This window comes from Mus caroli, chromosome 17 (assembly GCF_900094665.2).
Source record: "Mus caroli chromosome 17, CAROLI_EIJ_v1.1, whole genome shotgun sequence".
NCBI classification, from domain to species: Eukaryota; Metazoa; Chordata; class Mammalia; order Rodentia; family Muridae; genus Mus; species Mus caroli.
In genome coordinates, this window is record NC_034586.1 from 3,921,318 (window position 1) to 3,933,845 (window position 12,528).

General features: G+C 44.7%; 1 protein-coding gene across 1 annotated transcript in view; it reads right to left on the reverse strand.

The window, feature by feature from the left end:
• The window catches only part of Sod2 (superoxide dismutase 2), a 24,967-nt gene that overhangs the window by 4,353 nt on the left and 8,086 nt on the right, over window positions 1–12,528 (reverse strand). The window lies entirely within an intron of this gene.

Genomic DNA, 12,528 nt, shown 5'->3' on the forward strand with positions numbered 1-12,528 from the left:
TGACCACGACTGAGAACCAGTCAGCAATACTGGTCACTGTCCAGGCCTGACTGTGACTGAGAACCAGTCAGCAGTTCCAGCGGTGGAAGCAAAATGAAACCGAAAGGGAAGGAACAATTGCCGTGAAAACAATCAAAAGGGCGTCTAACTCTGGAGAAATTTCAAGACTGTACATACCTTATAGAACCTTAATGTCCTGCAGTTCTGATTCCGCCCCGCGAACGGGGGATCTCCCTTGCGCAGGTGTGATGGTATAAAGTTCCTGGGTTCCTCGGTGCCTCTTATCCCGAGCTACCATTCTCGCCGGCAAGAACATACTCGGACAACCGGAATCTTCTGCAGCAAAAGCTTTATTGCTTCTTCAGGAGGAAAGACCCAGACCCCGGAAAATGGCGTTGCTTATATAGCTCTCAGCCATGGCGTTTCAGCACCTGATGTGGCATGTCAGCTCCTGATTCGTTGCTCGCCCATCACCCCATTACTACGCCACGAGATGGGCAGTGACTAGGCGTGAGTTCACTCTCACACCTGCGTACAAGGCTTGTTTACTAGTTAGGCACAGTGGAGGCCAGCGCCATCTTATAATGGCGATTGCTCGCAGCACGGCTCTCCACAAGGAAGGAAGACAAAGCAGGCTCAGGGTCCATTTGGGTCCCTCAAAGGCAAATGTACCAAGGTGTGGGTCAAATTGGATTTCCTAAGGAAAAACGTAATAGAAAGCTAACTGCTGAGCTACCTGGCTTCTAGAAGGCTTCAAGGCCTGAGAACAGTTCACAGGAGACAGAAGTGATAATTCAGCGCAGGTAAAGTTGTTCTAGGGGGCAGACAGTTAGTGTCTCCATGTTCAGTCTTTGCTCCTCTATTTCATGAAAGCAAAGGTGATCTGTCCAGCCTGGGGGCCTTTCAGCAGCCAGATACAGATTAGTGAAAAGGTAAGGCCCATGGTGCTGGCCTGGAGTCTGTCAGAAGCAGAGCCTCAGCTCTAGCAGAAAGCATGGCAGGCTACAACATAGGCCTATGGGCCTGAGCAAGGCTGAGCTATGCTAGTTAGCCCCACTAAGACTACCCGGCGTGAGTGGATGCATACCAGCTCTGCATCAGGCCAACAGCTCATTGAAAATGTCAATGGGTCATGGAAGCCTAGACAGGGTAGTGTCCCCCATCACCGTCCCTGCTCATATGAAGAAACTGAGAGCAGTGATGTGACTGTCTGGTGCTGGCTTGGACCTTGCTAACACTGCTTTTCTGGTACCCCCTTAGCGGTCCAATACTAATCGGCACTGGCATGGAGATAGTAATGGTGAACCTTACAGATCCTGCCCAACCTCTGTAAATACAACCATCTTACAGACATACAGAAGAGCAGTTAAGGGGTCAAATGAAGGCACCCTGCATGAGTGGGAATCAGCCTTGCTGTGTGTTGATGGTGAAAATTGTTGGACGGTGAGCTACACAAACCAAGGAAGCTCTGACACTACTCCTGGTTGCATGCAAAAACTGGATGGCGCCTGTGGCCTCCCTTCCCCCAGCCTGGAACCTGCCTGCTCAAGGGTGGAGCTACCGGCTCATTCATCCTGCCACGCCCACTGCTGGAACCTGCCTTTGCTGCCTGGAGGCACACACACGTGTTCGTCCTGCTACTGGACCCTGAGTTACTTGGCGGGAAATTGGGTTCCCTCCCCCTTCCTTTATAAACTGAGTGTCTGGAATTAATAAAATTGAGTCTTGATCAGGATTTGTCTTGNCTCCATTGTTTCTTCCGCCCCGTCTAGTTTCCTCTCTTTTCAGCCTGAACTGCCTTTCTCAGTGAACCGTTCGTGTTGTGGACTGCGGGCGGGCCGCAACAGGTGCCTGCTGCTGAAGACATTACATGCAGTGGCTTTAAACATGAAGAAGTCAGGTTTAGGTTGCTCTGGAAACTCCTCCTTCTGGCTGGCTTTCATGGTGCCATAACGTGCCATGGGAGTTACCCAGGGGAGAAACTGTCACCAATGATCCTGTCCAACTACAGACTCTAACATGCTAAGTAAGGTGTGCCCACTGGTTACAATAGTGGCAACTGTTGATATCTGGGTTGTGATGGGAACAACCAGTTGATTTCTTGTTGAATTCAACAACCATTTCACAGGCAAAAATTCCTGTCATGGCAAAAGTCTATGGTTGGAGGCTGTAATAGCTATTACTGGTTGTCAACTTGACTCTATCTGGAATGAACTACAATCCAGAATTGGAGGGTTCACCTGTGATCCAGACCTTGAGTCTGGAAGACACAAGTTTCTAACCTGGAACTTGGCACAGAAATCTTGAAGTATAGTGGTCATGAAAAGCTTAGACCCAGGCTAAGGTAGTACATGCCTTTAATCCCAGGAGACTGAGGCAAGGAGATCTCTGAGCTCAAGGTCAGCCTGAATACAGCAAATCCCAGGTCCAGATTAAAGTGGTAAACATGTTTAATCTGGGCCACACCTTCTGCTGGAGGCCGATACATTGGAAGATGGAAGATTCATTCTTCTCTGCTTGCATTTACTTGCCAACACGTCTGTTGGAACCTCCTTCTACAGAAGACCAGCTGAAACAACCAGCCTCGTGGGACTGAGCAATTAATAGATTCTTGGACTTCTCATTCACAGATGCCCATTGTTGGGTTAGTTGGACTACAGACTATAAGTCATCACAATAAATTCCCTCAATATAGAGAGACATACCATACATTCTGTGACTCTAGAGAACCCTGACTAATACAGAGAGGCTCATGGGCCCAGTGGGGTGGCCACTGATACTGTTTTGTTAAACAGATGATAGGCCTAGCTAATTGTCTTTTAAATATTTGCTTGTAATAATTTGGATTTCTGCTGCTAGCAGTTGGTCAAGACTTCTTTTTGCAATGGTTGGTATACTTTAGAGACTTCTCAAGGCCTTCAGAAGACTGTTGCAGCCGGGCGGTGGTGGCCCACACCTTTGATCCCCGCACTTGGGAGGCAGAGGCAGGCGGATTTCTGAGTTCCAGGACAGCCAGGGCTATACAGAGAAACCCTGTCTCAAAAAAAAAAAAAAAAAAAAAAAAAAAAAAAAAAAAAAAAGAAGAAGAAGAAGGAGGAGGAGGAGGAGGAGGAGGAGGAGGAGGAGGGGAAGGGGAAGGGGAAGGGGAAGGGGAAGGGGAAGGGGAAGGGGAAGGGAAGGAGGAGAAGAAGACTGTTGCTATGAAATAGACTCAATGCTTTAGCCATAGGTGGAATGACACAATCAGGTGATAGTGCCTCAAGGATCAGAGAACATTGTATAAGAGGAAGCCAAAAGAATATAAAAATGGAGGAAGGGGTGCAGTGCTATGTAACCATATCCTCCTGGAGGGAGGCTCATAGAGTCAAGAAATAGATGAAACATGCAAGGCCCAGGAAATAAATGAAATCTACAAGGCCTAGAGTGCCCAGAAGTTGTAAGATTCACAAGATCACTCCATCCCTGAGTTATATAACAGTAATAATTACTGACTGTGATCTGTTGAGATGCCTAAAAGATGCAGGATGGTCCAGGTATAGTTTTAATAAATATTTGGCCATCCATGCGGGGGGGGGGTGTCTATTTCATGACATCATGCATGCTAGGTAGGCTATTCCATGATGCAGCTGCCTATGAGCTATCCATGTTCCTGCTAGTTGCTCCTCATTCGCTGGTTCACTAAGTAGACTTGGGGGGAATCATTTCCATGGCCTATTGTCGGCACCCTATCTGGAGTAAATAGATATTTATCAATATCTCCCGAGAGAAGATCAATCAATGGGGGGGGGGGGGAAGAGAACAGAATGCTGAGAAATAAGAATCATACAGTCCTTGGTGAATTCTGAAGAACTATGTACGTTCAAGATCAAGTTGGCACTAGCTAGTAAAACTGAAAACTGTTTCTTTCACAACTCAGCAGTTTTATTACCAAGCCAAGGGCACACAGTTGGGCCCACAGCTTCAAAACATAAATAAATTAAAGATGGCCAGAGAGTTTACCCATCTAGGCTGTCTTCACAGTTCCAAATCACAGGATGCATCTCCCCAGCCCTCTAAGAAAGGAACCTCGGCAACGCAGGGATACACACGACCAAATGGAAACAAAAAGAATGACTTCTTATGATCCTGAGGCCTGTCATTGCGCTCCTGCATTCTCCCTCTAGAACCATAGCACATGCCTATGGGTTCTTCCCACTCCCTGTCCCACTGTGAGCACACTGTTTTCACTCCATGTTTGTGGCAGCAGCAATTGTGATGTCCCTCTCTGTCACACATTAAGGAACACACTGAGCCTAATACAAGATGCTTATCAAAGCTGGAGCCCAAAGTCTAGTTGAATAAAATATACAAGAGATAGTTTCATCCTGGCCAGCAGAACTAAACACCATTCCTCCAAAAAAGTAAACAACCAAACGCTTTGTTTGTTGAAGACATCCAAAGACAGATTGGTCATTGTATGGCATCAAGCACACAGGCTTCACGGAAGATCGTGACGCTGACCTACCTCATCACAGTGAAAAGTGGCCTTGTGTTCCCTAGGAGGCTGGGCCAGTGTAGTGTCTTGGCTATGCGTGTTAGACAGAACAAAACTGATGACCATGCAGAGAAAGAATTTAAAGTTCTGGCCTCACCCACACCATGCTGTAGCCCAGAGTCACTGAACCCGGGCAGCAGTCTATGTCAATGAGATGGACCTCCATGCTATCCATCATGCTATGATTTACAACACAGAATTACAGCTGTCCTTCTGCATCTATCACCTTAGCAAGATGCTTAATATATTCTGGTTGGGGCATTGATAGTGACTAACTTGATAGCAATAGAAGTATAGAGATAAACATGCAAATATGTTTGTGGTTAATTCATTTCCATAGACAAAGTCAATGCTTATGGAAAAATAAATAAAGAAGGAACTGGGTGTGGGAATGCATGCCTGTCATCCAAGCAGCTAGGGAGTAGAGGCAGGTCACTCGAGTCCAAATGAAATGTAGAAGCTACCTTCAAATCACTGAAAAGGAGCCCAGTTACCACCAAACTACATGCCAGAGGTTACCCATAGCAAGGTTAGCTGTACAGTTGGGGCACCTAAAAGTGCTTTTTTTCTTTAAACAGTCAACTAAAAGTCCATAGTTACAAATAAGGGCAGCCACAAGCAGGTCATACAGGGTTGCTCTCATGTGAACAAGGTACTTCCTGCACTGGGTGAGCCAAATCTCCACTCTCCAGCAACTGAAGGGCTCAACCCCATTTCTAACTGACTGCAGTAGTCTCTGTGAGTTAGATCCCTGCTGGGGCTAGCCTGTACTAATTCAAAGCTTTGCTGTAGGTTATACCTTACTGCGAGCTGTGGTTATCACCAAGAGGTCATGGGTAGAGAATATGAAACCAAGTCTCATACTTGATTTTCATCCTATAATTGAACTATAATACAGTTCCGTTCTTTGTTGATGAAAGGAGTAAATTTTATGAGTACAATTTAACATTGCTAGTGAAATGTTGGGGGATGGTTTTGTTTACTGTGAGATGCTTATTTCTATGCCCAGACATCCACTTGCAGTCTGGATGATGGCATGGCCAAGCATCTCATGTCTGAATATTATGTAAAAGTTGCTTTCCATCATCTCTGAGTGTTTCCTAAAGAGCTGATCAGCCAATTAGCTGGGCAGAGGAGAATAAGGCAGGACTTCCAATCTGAGTCAGGGAGTCCCAGAGAGAGAGAGAGAGAGAGAGAGAGAGTGCATGAGGAAATGGGGGGAGTCAATGAGGAATTGCAATGAGCAGGTCTCCATGACAACACACATGAAGCAGAGCAAGCCAACTCAAGACTCATATTCAAAAGGACCATATGGCTTGGAAATAGCCTTAGAGGGTTACAATAGCACAGAACCTGCCCACCATAGTGCTTGCAACTTGTTAATAAAAGTACCAGGTTAGCCAGGCGTGGTGGCGCACACCTTTGATCCCAGCACTCAGGAGGCAGAAGAAGGCAGATTTCTGAGTTCGAGGTCAGCCTGGTCTATAAAGTGAGTTCCAGGACAGCCAGGACTATACAGAGAAACCCTGTCTCAAAAAAACCAAAATAAAAAAAATAATAATAATAAAAGTACCAGGTCCCTGTGTCTTTTTTTTTTTTTTAAAGACTTATTTTTTGTTATATACAAGTACACTGTAGCTGTCTTCAGACACACCAGAAGAAGGTGTCAGATCTCATTACGGGTGGTTGTGAGCCACCATGTGGTTGCTGGGATTTGAACTCAGGACCTTCAGAAGAGCTGTCAGTGCTCTTAACTGCTGAGTCATCTCTCCAGCCCTTCTCTGTGTCTTGATTTGGGAGCTAAAGCAAGCTAGAGCCCTACGGTTATTTGGGAACGAGGTGGGGAACATAGCAAATGCCCCAAGAAGTACTCTTACAATGAGGAGCTGGCAATTTACTTGTAAGCCACCCATCCAACAGAACTAGAACACAAAATAGGGAACTGACCCATCGTCCTAAGTCCCCTCCTTGCCAAGATCACCTAGAGGCCGTGGATCCTGTTATGTCTTCAAGATGACAATTCCCCATCAGTTCACAATCTCATTTTAAAGCCAAAGTTTATCACAAAGGTTCCCAGATGTTAGAGAACAAAAACTCAAATTTACAATATATTCGCTCCTCTGTGGTAATAAATCCATGCTGTATTTTTGAAGAATTCACTTTAGTCATCACTGGTCCACTCACCAGCTGATTAGTTATGCTGAGAGCTCATTTGTTCATCTCTCATAAATTTGTTTGTGTTATCTGCTACATCAATTTCATCTTACAGCTGTATGACATGAAAGCTCATAGAAGCTTTTGCTTTTATAAATTCCTATTAGGTATAATAAAAATAAGGTTTAGCTGGGCAGTGGTAGCACACGCCTTTAATCCCAGCACTTGGGAGGCAGAGGCAGGAGGATTTCTAAGTTGGAGGCCAGCCTGGTCTACAGAGTGAGTTCCAGGATGGCCAGGACTATACAGAGAAACCCTGTCTCGAAAAAAAAAAAAAAAAATGTTTCAAAGCAAAAACTAATTTAATAATTGGGTACATTTTTAATGACCAGTGCTCAGTGAAAAAAAAACTAAGAAATCTCCAGTAATACACATTTTCAAAAGGCCTCTTCCAACAAAATGAGGAACATACTGGGTTTCTAAATAAATCCTGGGCTAAGGCTATAGCACAAAAATGTAGAAAGCCTGCCCCCTGCTGGTCATGTTTTGGTCTAAGGGAAAAAAAGGACAACTTTAGGGTTTCCATGGGCACGGGCGTCAACTGGGAGTGGCACACTCCTGTAATCCCAGCCCCTGGGAGCGGAGGCAAGAGGAAATGAAGTTCCTGGACTATATGAGACCCTGTCCAAAGCAAGGGTTGGGGTTACTTATGGACACCGACCTCCAGACACCAATCTGTGTAGGTTGTTATAAAACAAGAGAACCAGGTACTGACCCAAAAGTAAACTCTAGAGACTCCAAGCAGAGGGTGGAGGGCTCCTAAATTTTCAGATGAGCCCAGAACACATTCTTCATCAGCACGGTCAAGCAAGAGGATGCATGTGGAATATGGAAGAAAATAAAACAACTTCTCACTCCTCAGCAAACCCAGCAGAGCACTTCTCCAAACCCGTGGAGAAAACAAACTCCTTTCCTAGAGAAAAGAAAAGAAATGGAACACACTAGCCCCTCCACTGAGCAGGTAAGGCTCCATGCGGGCTGAGGCTGGATCTAGACTGATATACTGTGTGGGGCTCAGCTGGCAGACTTCACACAGCAGCCTTGGGCACTGGCTCACTGCTCCCTCCTGGAAATTAGGTGAACATTTAACCACTTAGCTTTTTTTTAAGTTCTAATAATTCTATTTCTATTAAATTAAACAAGTTGCCACCAATCATACTTTTTACTCTGTCTAAATGAATTAAAAACAAAACCAATCAGATGGCTGCTACAGTAGCATTGGAAGAAACCAAAATAGTATAGTTTCAATAGATGGTAGATAATAAACTGGTACAAGGATTTGGGCAACAGACTATCATTACCTGCTAAAAGGAAACAAACTGTCAAAGGGTCAGCATGGTGGGTAAAGACATCTATCAACAAGCCTGACAACCTGAGTTCAAATCCCAGGACCTCATGGTAGACAGAGAAGACCAAGGGGGCTTCTAACCTACACACTGAAAGAGAAAGGAAGAAAGAGAGAGGGGGGAGGAGGGAAAAAGAAAAAGAGAAGAAGGGAGAAAGAGATAGAGAGGAAGGGAGAAAGAGATAAAGAGGGAGGGAGAAAGGAAGGAAGGAAGATAGCAAGACATTGAGAAACTTTAAATTTATTCCATAGAGAGAGATGCATGGCAGAGCAAAGGGGAGTGGTAGAATTGTTTTCTTTCTAAGATTCCTTAGAGAGAGGGGAGATGGTAGGTGTATATTTTTCATAACCTCCCCTCTATCTCACGACCCACCAGAGGTAATGGAAAGGAAAGGTTATTAGGATGCAGCGGAAGCAGACCTGTTCAGAAATAGTTCTTTGGGGGGTCTTCCAATCTTTGTTGTTCTCAGTCCAGTCCACTAGCAAACAACAAATATGAACCAGCAGCTGCAGTCTGGTCTACTCCACAGACACCACACATGAATCAGCAAGAGCAGTTCAATCCAGAGGAAACTGAGGCTCACTAACTGGCTCTACAGAGGTGGCAGGAAGCCAGAGGAACCTCACAAGAAGTTCTTTGGCAAGTTTCTAACAAGTGAGGCTCAGAAATGCAATGTAAGGTGAACCAATACATGCAGGTTGTCAGCAAAGAACAGTAAAGTGGAGCAAGGCAAACCAATGCTCAAGCTCCCACTGGCTGTGGGGTCATATTTATATTCCTTCAAAACATCCTTCACATGGCTGTCATAGCAAAACATACTGTTTGTTGTTGTTGTTGTTGTTGTTTTGGTTTTTCGAGACAGGGTTTCCCTGTATAGCCCTGGCTGTTGGCTGTCCTGGAACTCACTTTGTAGCCCAGGCTGGCCTCAAACTCAGAAATCCACCTGCCTCTGCCTCCCGAGGGCTGGGATCAAAGGCGTGCGCCACCACGCCCGGCTTAAAACATGCTGTTTTTAAGATTTACTTATTTTATATATATGAGTACACTGTAGCTGTCTTCAGACACAGTAGAAGAGGACATCAGATCCCATTGCAGATGGTTGTGAGCCACCATGTGGTTGCTGGGAATTGAACTCAGGACCTCTGGAAGAGCAGTCAGTACTCTTAACCACTGAACCAGCTCTCCAACCCACAAAACATCCTTTCACCTGCATTTACTTAAGCAAAACATCCTTTCATCTGTGTGCCTCAGCAAAACCATTTGACATGACTAACTTGCCAAAGAAACCAGAAGTTTCTCATTTCGGGGGACTGCGTGATTGGACCCCTGAGTTGGTTTGAAGTAGCCGTCTTCATACTAAAGATCTACACTTCTGAAACACTTCTTTGCTGTGTCTCCTGTATTCATAGGAGACTGAGGTATTGCCTCCAAAGGCTTAAATAAGACTGTGCACTACAAAAGACTTATATGATAGCCCCCACCCTGGATTCATATTGACTATGAGGTGTTTTGAATTGAACCCATGCTCCAGCACGGCTGAATCTGGAGAGAGGAGAGTCATAAGAGCATAAGCGCATCAGTCTGATATAACCTGTGACCTCAAACAAAGATGAGAGGGCTGGAGAGGTAGCTCAACAGTTACAAGCACTGGCTGCTCTTGTAGAGGACCCAGGTTCAATTCCCATTACACATAGGACAGCACAGTATCTGTGACTCCAGTTCTAGGAGATCTGAGGCCCCTCAGGCTTCTGAGGGCCCCTGCATACACGTGGTACAAATAAACACATGCAGGCAAAGTACCAATGCACATAAACTAATATTTTTAAATAATATATTTAAAGAGATTTCCCTTCCCCCCTTTCACTCATCTGCTCTCCACTCCCTCCTGCTCTCTCCCCTCCTTTGCTCCCCTCTCCTCTTCCCCCTTCCCTCTCTACTCCCCTCCTTTCTTCCCCCTTTCCCTCTCCTCTCCCCTTCCCCTCTCCTCTTCTTTCTTCCCTCTTTCCTCTCCTCCCCTCCCCTTGCCTCTCCCCTTCTTTCTTCTCCCATCCCCTTTGCCCTCTCCTCCTTTCCCCCTCCCCTATCCTCCCCACACTCTCATTGCTTCCTCACCTTCTGTGAGGACATGAAGGGAACTAGCCTGTGACAAGCCAGGAAGACAGCCCTCTGCAGACCCTGACTCAGCCAGCACCTTGATCTTAGACTGGAGACGGCTCAGCTGATGCTGAGACCACAAGAGGCGCTGCTTACCGGTCTGCTTTACATGGTTTTCTCAGCTTGCTTCCTCCAGCCCAGGGTCGGCACCAGCCCAGCCCTCCCCCCAGTGATCACTAATTGAGAAAATGCCTTACAGCTGCTTCTTATGGTGGCAATTCCCCAAGGGAGGCTCCTTCTTCTCTGGTGACTCTAGCTTGCATCAAGGTTATTCAAAATCAGCCAGTGAGATGGGCTAATTGAGCAATTCAGAGAACAGAAGAGGACAGCACCTCAGGATCCTCTCTCAAGCACATCATTTTCCAGCAAGGGAACAGGACCCAAATTAGGCATCTTAGCTCGTCGTCTAGGGAAAGTGGTACCAAGCAAGCTCATATTTCCCAGTGATCGGAGTAAAGGGAAATAGCAGATCTTTATGTAATATGTGATCAAAAGGGTTTTTTGTTGTTGTTATTGTTTTTTGTTTGTTTTGCCAGATGTGGTATTTCCTGCTTTTAATCTCAGCACATCAAAGACAGAGACAGAAGCAGGCAGATCTTCAGAGTTCAAGGCCAGTCTGGTCTACAATGAATTACAAGCTAACCAGAGCTACATAATTAAACCCTTTCTCAAAATAAAACATTTTTTTTCTTCCAGAGTCAAGGCAGCATTCTGTTCGGTTCCTGTTTTAAGATGTTATGAGAACTTTATAATTCACATATAAAACATCGTATGAAGTTTGATTTATATTAAAAAGTAAATATTTGTTCTTCCTTGGCTTTGTTTCTTGGCTCTCAAAATCCTTGGGATCTCCAGAAATGAGTATCTTATCCCTAAACTTCAGCAAATGAGTATGTGGACTGCCTTTTCTGATAAACAATTGTCAGACTGTGGGAAGTGTCTCTTGTAGATGATATGACTGAAGGCTAATGAGCCTAGCTATAGGCTAGGAACTTCATACCAAAAATCAGGGCAAGATTAGTGCTGGGGCTTTGAACTCTACCCCCTAATGTTCTATCGAAAGAAAAAGGCAGAAGGGTCAAATGATTACCAATGACCCATGAGTGATGTGATTAGCCTATTAATGAAGTCTCCAAAAAAAGCAATTTAGGTGTGCTTCAAGACAGGCGACCATGAGGAAGTGCCTGGGGAACCCTCACCCTGCGCATCTCACCCCAGCTGACTATCCATCCATCTGTACCTTTTCTGAGACCTTTGGAATGGGTAAATTACGTGTTAATCATTCCCAAGGAGGCAGGCAAATTGGGACCACAAATATGTGTTACTTCTCTCACCAATGCAATTAAACACCTGACAAGAAACTGAAGAGAGATGTGCTTCATGGTTGAAGGGGTGGTCCCTTGTATCCTGCAGTGGAGAACAGAACAGTGGTGATGAGCTGGTGGCTGATTCCTCACCTTCATTCACCGAGCTGGATGCTGCCTCTGCTGGCTTTCTCCTCTTCCTCCTTTTATTGAGTCTGGGTTCCACCTACATTTAAGGCAACTCTTATCCCTCAGTTAATGATTTCTGAAAATATCCTCACAGGAAAGTATCTCTCTCTAATGTTCTAGGCATGTCAAAATCCAATCAAGGGACACTCCAAATTAACCATTACACCCAATATAGAGAGAGCTGCTCTAAATACACCCACGACCCGGGATTGCAGAGTATCTACAGTGTTCGACGTCTGGGAGACAGTTATCAGTTATAGAACAAGCAACTGGTTACCCTGGAGAATCTGGTGCCAACGTTGAGGGGCTTAGGAACATATAAACACAGTTTAGCCTTATATCCCTAATACATACTATATAATTAGATCTGCTAATAAAGAATTTATATGACTTCTGGATTTTAAAAGTAAAATTAAAAAAAAAAACTTCAACTGCCTATTATTTACTAATTAATAGAAAGCAACAGAAATGACAGCATGATAAAATTGTTAATGTTCTAACACATATGCACCATGCAGACCTCTTGATAGTTGACAACATTTTTTTTTTATTAACAATCAAAAACACTCTGCACTTACAATAGGAAAATAAACACTTCTTTGATCAATAATTAAATGAAAACTACCCAGAACCTTCCAGGCCTTTCAGCAGGTGGCAGACATCAGAAGACAGATGTTAGCTTGCTGGGATCAGTATGATAGCGTTTTGCTGTGATTTATTTTAAAATATACCTAACAGCTTTCCTAACAGTAGTTTGACTGACATCACAACAGAAAAAAAAAAAAAA